This window comes from Glycine soja, chromosome 4, assembly GCF_004193775.1.
Source record: "Glycine soja cultivar W05 chromosome 4, ASM419377v2, whole genome shotgun sequence".
Lineage (NCBI taxonomy): Eukaryota > Viridiplantae > Streptophyta > Magnoliopsida > Fabales > Fabaceae > Glycine > Glycine soja.
The window spans coordinates 16,175,619-16,183,709 of NC_041005.1; positions in this window are offsets into that span (position 1 = coordinate 16,175,619).

An 8,091-nucleotide genomic window follows, 5' to 3' on the forward strand; every position below is an offset into this window, starting at 1 on the left:
CATCAATGCTTGGTCTCTGTCAGTGACAATAACTCTAGGGAGGGCATCACGCTTTAAAAAAAGGCCTCAGAAGCGTTGTAAAGCCCATACCAAATTATTAATGCGTTCACCCTCCACATATGCAAAACCGGCAGAGAATGTCATCCCAGTCGGTGTCACCCCAACAAAATCGAGCAGTTGGAGTCTGTATCGGTTTATTTTGTAGGTGATGTCTATCAAAAACACCAAATTACATGCGTTGACTAACTTCATTGCATCAGGGTGACACCAAAAGATATCACGAACCACGTCTTCATCCTTTATTCTATGCCAATGAATATACTGATCACGTTCAAGAAGCTTCATCAGATGTTGCATTTCAAGATTGCTTCCTCTTATGGAAGAACGGAATGCACTTCTTGCATTGTATATCTGTTTAATGGTCGTACAACTATTGGCATTGTGTTCCTTCAGAGTTAGCAGAATGTTTCTTGGCTTCACCATGGACTTCGTCATATCAGTAATAAGTGTTTTTTAAGCTTTAGTCAATCGCCCCGCATATGGATGTCCAACTAATGACTTGGCCAATTCATGATTATGCACTCCATAAATCAACTTCACCATCCAGCCTTCTCCTCCAACCACTGGCTTGCAACGAAGCTTGAAAGGATACCCACATTTCCTAGTCCCAGTGTCTCTTCTGATAAATTCTTTTTTCCTACACCTATACTCGCCACTCCTTTCATAGCCAATTAACACAAACGTAGTCCTTCCTCTACTACCTGTGTTTGTATCCGACCTTAAAATCACCGCCACAAATCCATTTCCATGAGCAACGGATCAATCTCACTGCAAAACATCCTCTCGGCACTCAAACACCTAAAAAGCAATCCACATAATTTAAGTATTCTACCAGTATTCACTTTATTAAATCTGTGACAAAAATTAACATTATAACCTGAGAAGTATTGAACGCATCAGGACAATCAACATGTGGTTCATTAGCACCACATGCTTCTTCATTTTCATAATCCATATCTGCTTATTCAGACATTATTTCATACATCCACTCATCTTCGTCCATCTAACCAACTCAAACAAACAATGACCATACTAACAAATTAATAATTTTTTAAAAAATGGAAAATAAATTCAAAAAACATCACATTTTAAAAGTAGTTACTCTTCTTACGGATCAAGTTGATCTATAAGTGACTTACGGATCAACTTGATCCATAAGTAACCTGTACGTTTGCGACACAGCCACCATCTTCTGCGTACCTCGTTTGTCGTCGCCGACCACCGCAACGCACCTTCACCTTCACCGCACCTAACTGTTCACAACGAACCAACAAACCCGAGACAATGCCACACGAAAATCACAAAAATAGAGAAAAACAGCGAACAAAAATGGCAGCTGTGTGAAGCGCAAGAAAAAAAAAGCTTTTATAATGAAAAAAAAGGCTAGGGGCATTTTTGCCATTTATAAATTTTGTTGGGTGCACCAGCAAAAATGCTGGGTGAACCTAGCAGCACTCAACTCCTCCCCATGAACATAGAGTGCAGCATGTTTCACAGTAAACCAGTATGGTTTTCTGATCATTACCAATACGAACAGCTACATTATCTGACTCTTCCAATTTGAACAAACCTCGTAGGTCACACAGCCACAACTCGGCACCACAACTCAACTTCATCATAGGCATCATGTAGGAAACTTAGAAAACAAAAAAAAAGAGTTCAACAACAAGACTACTTCTAGGAATTGATTTAGAACATGTTATGAACTAAATAACATGCATGAATTAGACTCAAAATTCAAAAGATAGGCTAAGAATGACAAGAATACATGAACAAATGTATCTAGAATTCAATCAACAAAAATAAAAATTCAACACAAACTTAGAACATAATGTGACAATTACTATGACTAAACATGACTATAAGACAACATGGATTAAATGATTTACACTTAGATTTTTGTGTATTTTTTTCTAATCAATATTTTGGAAGAAAATTTAGATCTAAGGTTCAGCACAAGAATATTATGAATGAAAAATGATAGAACCTAAAATCAACACAAAAATATGATTGAAGAGTAGATCTACAAAATTTGAACCATAGAAATGCAAGAACAAGTGTAGATCTAAGATTTAATCGGTTTATTTTTTTGAATCTATTCTAAACAGCACCAAACCACAAGACAATGGAGGATATACATGTAGAATAAGATGAAGAACAAGGAATTAAAGAGAATTCACCGAACAAAAAGATAGAGGAAGCAAAAGAACATCGCCTAGATGAAGATGCTCTTGACACCACATGATGTAAGCTCCATTGGAGCTTGTAGGCCTATGATCTTCTTCATCAATGGAATCCTTTGCTTCTTGCAATATGAATGGCAGCGGAATGGAGAAGGAAGAGAGAGAGGAGACACCACTTCAAGGAGAAGATGAGTCAAGAAGAAGCTCACTACTATAGGAGGCTATGGATAAGAGCTTGGAGGAAAAAGGAGATGAATGAAGGGAGAGGAAGAGAAGAACACGAAATTTTGTGCTCTAAAAGAGCTCTGAAATATGAAGTTTAATTTTCAAATGATCAAAGTTAAAAAAATGCACACACATGACCTCTATTTATAGCCTAAGTGTCACAAAATTGGAGGAAAATTTGAATTTCAATTCAAATTTTACTTGAATTTGAAATTGAATTTGTGGAGCCAAAATTTCACTAATTATGATTAGTGAATTTTATTTATGGTTCAGCCCACTAATCCAAGATCAATTCCAAGATTCTCCACTAAGTGTGCTTAGGTGTCATGAGGCATGTAAAGCATGAAGGACATGCACAAAGTCTGACTATATGATGTGGCAATGGGGTGTGGTAAGCAAATGCTCACCTCCCCCTCTAAAATTTAATTGGATTGGGCTTCTACCAATTCAATTAAATTTATTTCCAACCACACACATCAAATATTCACTTAGTGCATGTGAAATTACAAAACTACCCCTAATACAAAAACTAGTCTAGGTGCCCTAAAATACAAGGGCTAAAAAATCCTATATTTCTAGGGTACCCTACCTACATTATGGAGCCCTAAATACAAGGACCAAAAATAATGAAACCTTAATCTAATATGTACAAAGATAAGTGGGCTCATACTTAGCCCATGGGTCTGAAATCTACCCTAAGGCTCATGAGAACCCTAGGGCCTTCTCTTGCATCTTTGGCCCAATCTTCTTGAAGTCTTCTATCCAATGCCCTTGGGGGGTAGGATTGCATCATATATAGTGCTGGTAAACCTGAGATTATAACATGTTTGATGTCTTGGGGGTTAAGGAATGGCATTCACTTGGATCTACTTTCTACACTTGACAACAATTCTGGAATTTCTCGAAGATTCACACAAAAGCTCGCGTCAAGAGTTGTCAACTTAATAGATTCTTTAATGTATGATGGGAGAGACACAAATATGCTCCCCGATACATTCAAGTATTTCAAGTTTCGAAAATTGTAAACAATTGCGTGAACATCTTTGTTTGATAGATTAACACCCTGGAAATGCAATGTCTCTAGTTTTGGGCACGTTGAATGGCTTCCTTCAAACCTTCTAAATCACTCTTGAAGTCCACGACATTCTCCAATTATTAATGTGACAAAATTTGGAAACAAAAATAAGCCACTTGGTAAATGTTGGGGCATTGCTTTGTGCACCCAGCAAATTGCTGGTACACCGAGCATAAGATGGGCAATTCCAATATTACCCTTCTGTAAAGCTGATACATATTGTGAATCCGTAAGTCCAATATGGATTGACAATCGGTATGCCATATGGATTATCAATCCTTATTGGGCTTACGGATTATCAATCCGTAGGAATTGAACATGTGATTTTCGCGTTATTAGCACAATGCTCTAACCAATTGAGCTTATAGGCTAATTATGTTAGAAAATAATTAATGTTGCTATATATAACACTAAAATTTCTAATGTATATTTAATGCACACGTAAATTTACATAATAAATTTTGTGACAATTAATTTTGATCTAATAATTAATTTGTTTACATATATAAATTGTAAATAAAAATTATAGGTTTAATAAAAATTTATATATGTAAAAAAATACATTATTAACATAAATATACTAATGTATTTTTGGTCTTATTACAATTAATTTTGATGTAATAATGTATTTTTTTACATATATAAATTTTAAATAAAAATCATAGTTTTCATAAAAATTTATATACGTAAACAAATTAATTATTAGATCAAAATTAATTGTTGCAAGATTTATTATCTAAATTTACATGTGCATTAATTATACATTAGAAATTCTAATGTTATATAGCGACATTAATTATTTTATAACATAATCGATCTATTAGCTTAGTTGGTTAGAACGTTGTGCTAATAACGTGAAAGTCTGAATCACAGGTTCAATTCCTGCGCAAAGATTCTGGGAAGCTACATCATATCTATTTTTGACATTTTAATCTTTAATGTCTTATCCATCGTTCCCTTTATCTTTGGGAAGTGTGAGTTTTATACAATCGTTAAAGGATAGGTATTCTAGAGATGGCAAATAGATTGTTGGCACAAAACTTCGGAGTTGATAGCATTCTGAAGCACTTAGAAAAATAAGGTTAGGGAGACCTCCAACTAATTTATGAATGGTAACCAATTCCATGCATCCATCAAGTCTCAATTCTCTTAAATTCACGGCCCCAAACACATCAGGAAATTCAGTAACCATAAGACAATAAGAGATATTCATGTAAATCAAATGCTCAAATCTCTACAAAACACATATAAAGAAATTAATTAACAACAATCCATCCAAATTATGTAAATTGTTTTCAGATGAAGGTAATAATTAATTATCACACTATAAACTTTTTATATACACTTAGCTCAAATAATAAGACAAATAAAAAGAATGAGACATGAAAAGTGTAAAGCATACAAACTCAGGCGTGAAAAAAATTAAAGTTAGTAACATGATAAGATCAAACAATCTAAACAATTTTATGCAACATGAAAAACAATAAGCAATCATATACCTCAATGAATGGCTTTTCCAATATGTGTATAGGACCTCCAAATAGATCAGAGCTCCTAATTTTCTTGGGATAAAAATTTGATGGAAATGACTGTGAAGGGTACTCTGTCCATTCGAGTACCCTTAAGTTATTTGGAAGATAATGAGGCTTATTTGAAAAGCTTGTATTATGAACAATGAGAATTCTAAGATTCTTCATTATTTGACATCCTCTACCTCGACATACATATAATTAAGAAAAAAATATAAAATATGGAATTTTATTCAATCAATTTTTTTCAGATCGCTTAAATAAATTCTATTAGAGCGTTGTGGCTCAGTGTCCTCTAGCGCGAGGTTCTTTAAAGCCATCCACCTAACCATCTGCTTCCACGAACACAAAGTTCAAGATCATCACAAGATCCAAACACAAACAACACATAGAGAGTGAGTTATCACATTCCTATCTATAGAGAAATAAGACAGCAAATATATATATATATATATATATATATATATATATACATATAAATGAAATACACCTTATTTTAACACAACTCACGTCATTCCATCACTTATCGTGTAACATCACATCTCAACACTACAAGTTTCACACATTTTCACATCATTCACGTACTTAAGGATAAAAAATAATATCACTCAACCAATCAATTCGATCAATACACAAGCGTTATGCAACAAATATACTAAGACTTAATCCTATATGCAATGTGATACCATGTCAGTGAAAAACCTCGTTGGGCTCCCAGAAGTACATGACAAGATAGAACACACACTGGTAAGTCAGGTCACTCTCACTAGGTAAAATCATAGGAAGACCAATCAGGGTCATTTTGTTTTGCGAGAATGCTCCAACCATATAGGATCAGCATAGACTTCAAGGAACATTCAAACCGAGTGTATTTACCCCTAAGGCCTACACTCCGAAGAGTTCGTCAGGGCCTCTCCTTACTGATTCGGGTCCAACCCAGAAAACATTTTAGCACGCAGACTCTATCTATGAACTGTACAAAACACACGACTCCTCAATTGTTCTCAAAATAATTTTATCTTATTGCGCCTCAAAGTGATGCATTAACTTGTCGCCCTTAAAGGGTCTTACAGTGGTGTGATTGTATGGTTCATAGCTCACAACTCAATGCACACAATATCTCAATAAACATGTATCTCACAATTCATCACATATTCAATTGGTCACTTACTCACAATTTCATGATCTCAATATAACAATTTATCATGTTAATTTAGTAAATCTTGTCCAAAATACAAAAAATTTATACAAAAAAAGTTTCTCACAACATGGGGAGTAAAATCCTTCAAATAATTTTACATAATCATGGGTCATAAACACGAAAACACCAAGAACACTCAATTTTATCAACCAATTCACATCAGGACATCAATTGGTCCGTCAAACACAACGATATCATAATTATAATCGTAAAGAAAGAATTATAATTCAATAAATATCCCAAAATAAATCCCAATTTAATTCTCTAAGGATCTCTACACAAGTTCATTCTAACCCCAATTGTGATAAACTCATCCTTTACCTGTAAGCAGGCTCATGTGTGTAGTCCAACAGTAATAGCGGTGTCTCTAGCGATTCCCTAAGATTTTCTCAAACTTTTCCTCTGGTTGCTCTGCTAGGGTTTCCAAGCATTAGAGAGAAGGAGAAGGGATTTGAGCCTTCATTCCACTGTCTTTGTGTTAGTAGTATTTCTTCCTCCATGGACAATATTTCACAAATTCCAATGGTGGAGATGTGCGAAAATGAGTTTTGAACCTAGTGTTCAAATGTCATTACGATCCAACAGTTAATGAGTCCGGGATCATAATTTTACAGGGACAGATTTGGGTGTATGCGGGAAAGAAAGAGAGCTCCGTGTGAGGGACATTTTTGTAACCACAAACATTATTTTGCAAATCCCAATGTTGGGGATGTGTGAAAATGAGTTCCGAATCTGGTATTTAAATTTCACGACGATCCAATAATTAACTAGTTTGGGATCATAGTTTTAAATGGATGGATTTAAGTGTATGCAGGAAAAAAAAAAGGATTTTGAGAGAGGGGGAAGAGAAAAGGAATATGAGAGAAGAGAGAGCGTAAAGACGTATCGTAAATATAAAAATTGACTTAATATGTCTCTATTTATAGTTAGGGTACTCTCAACCTATTATTTACTCTATTTTTCTTTATTTTATTATTTTATAAAAAAGAATTCTATTTTACTTCTTATCCAATGAATAATTAAATTATCTTTTTTATTTTCTAAGAACATATATTTATTTTATTTACCTTAAAATCATTATTTTAATTGATAAAATATTTATCCTTATTTATTTAATTTAAAAATATAATTATTTTTCTAAAATCTATTTATTTTTAAATAAAATTCTTTTTAATTTATTTTATGAAAAATGGGTGTTACACATTACCAATGCAATTAATTTCTTCACTTTGAGGGGGATCAAGCATTATTCCTTGAATTTTGCTACTTCCCTTTCAAGAAATTATAAGTGATATTAATTAAGTATTCATAATTTTAAAATAAACTAAAATGTTTAAAGATGATAAAAGTCTAGAAAGAAAGTTGACAGCATTATTCTTACCTTATTATCAACAAGTACTTAAAGAACATCTTCATGATGCCATAATCTACTGCGTTCACCAACTTCGTTCCATGCTTCCTCCTTAATAATCACTCTACCCATGTTTTGTATAAGATCATGCATCCCCAAGCAATCCATCTCAACAGTTAAAAGGGATTTATTAACTAATGTTGTAATACCATCTCTTATGCTGAAGTCACACGCATCTGTTCTCTTTTTACATATGTCAATCCCTACCCATTGAAAAAGCATGCAACGTCAAGAAAAATATTCTTTTCATTGGAGGGAAGGCTATCATAGCTTATTCTAAGAACTCTTTGAACACCTGGAAGTGGACTCTTTCCATTCACCCAAATCTTTGCCAACCAAATGAGAACCTAGTACTTTTAAGGCCAATGGAAGGCCTTTGCAACAACTCATTGGACGATTGGACAGAT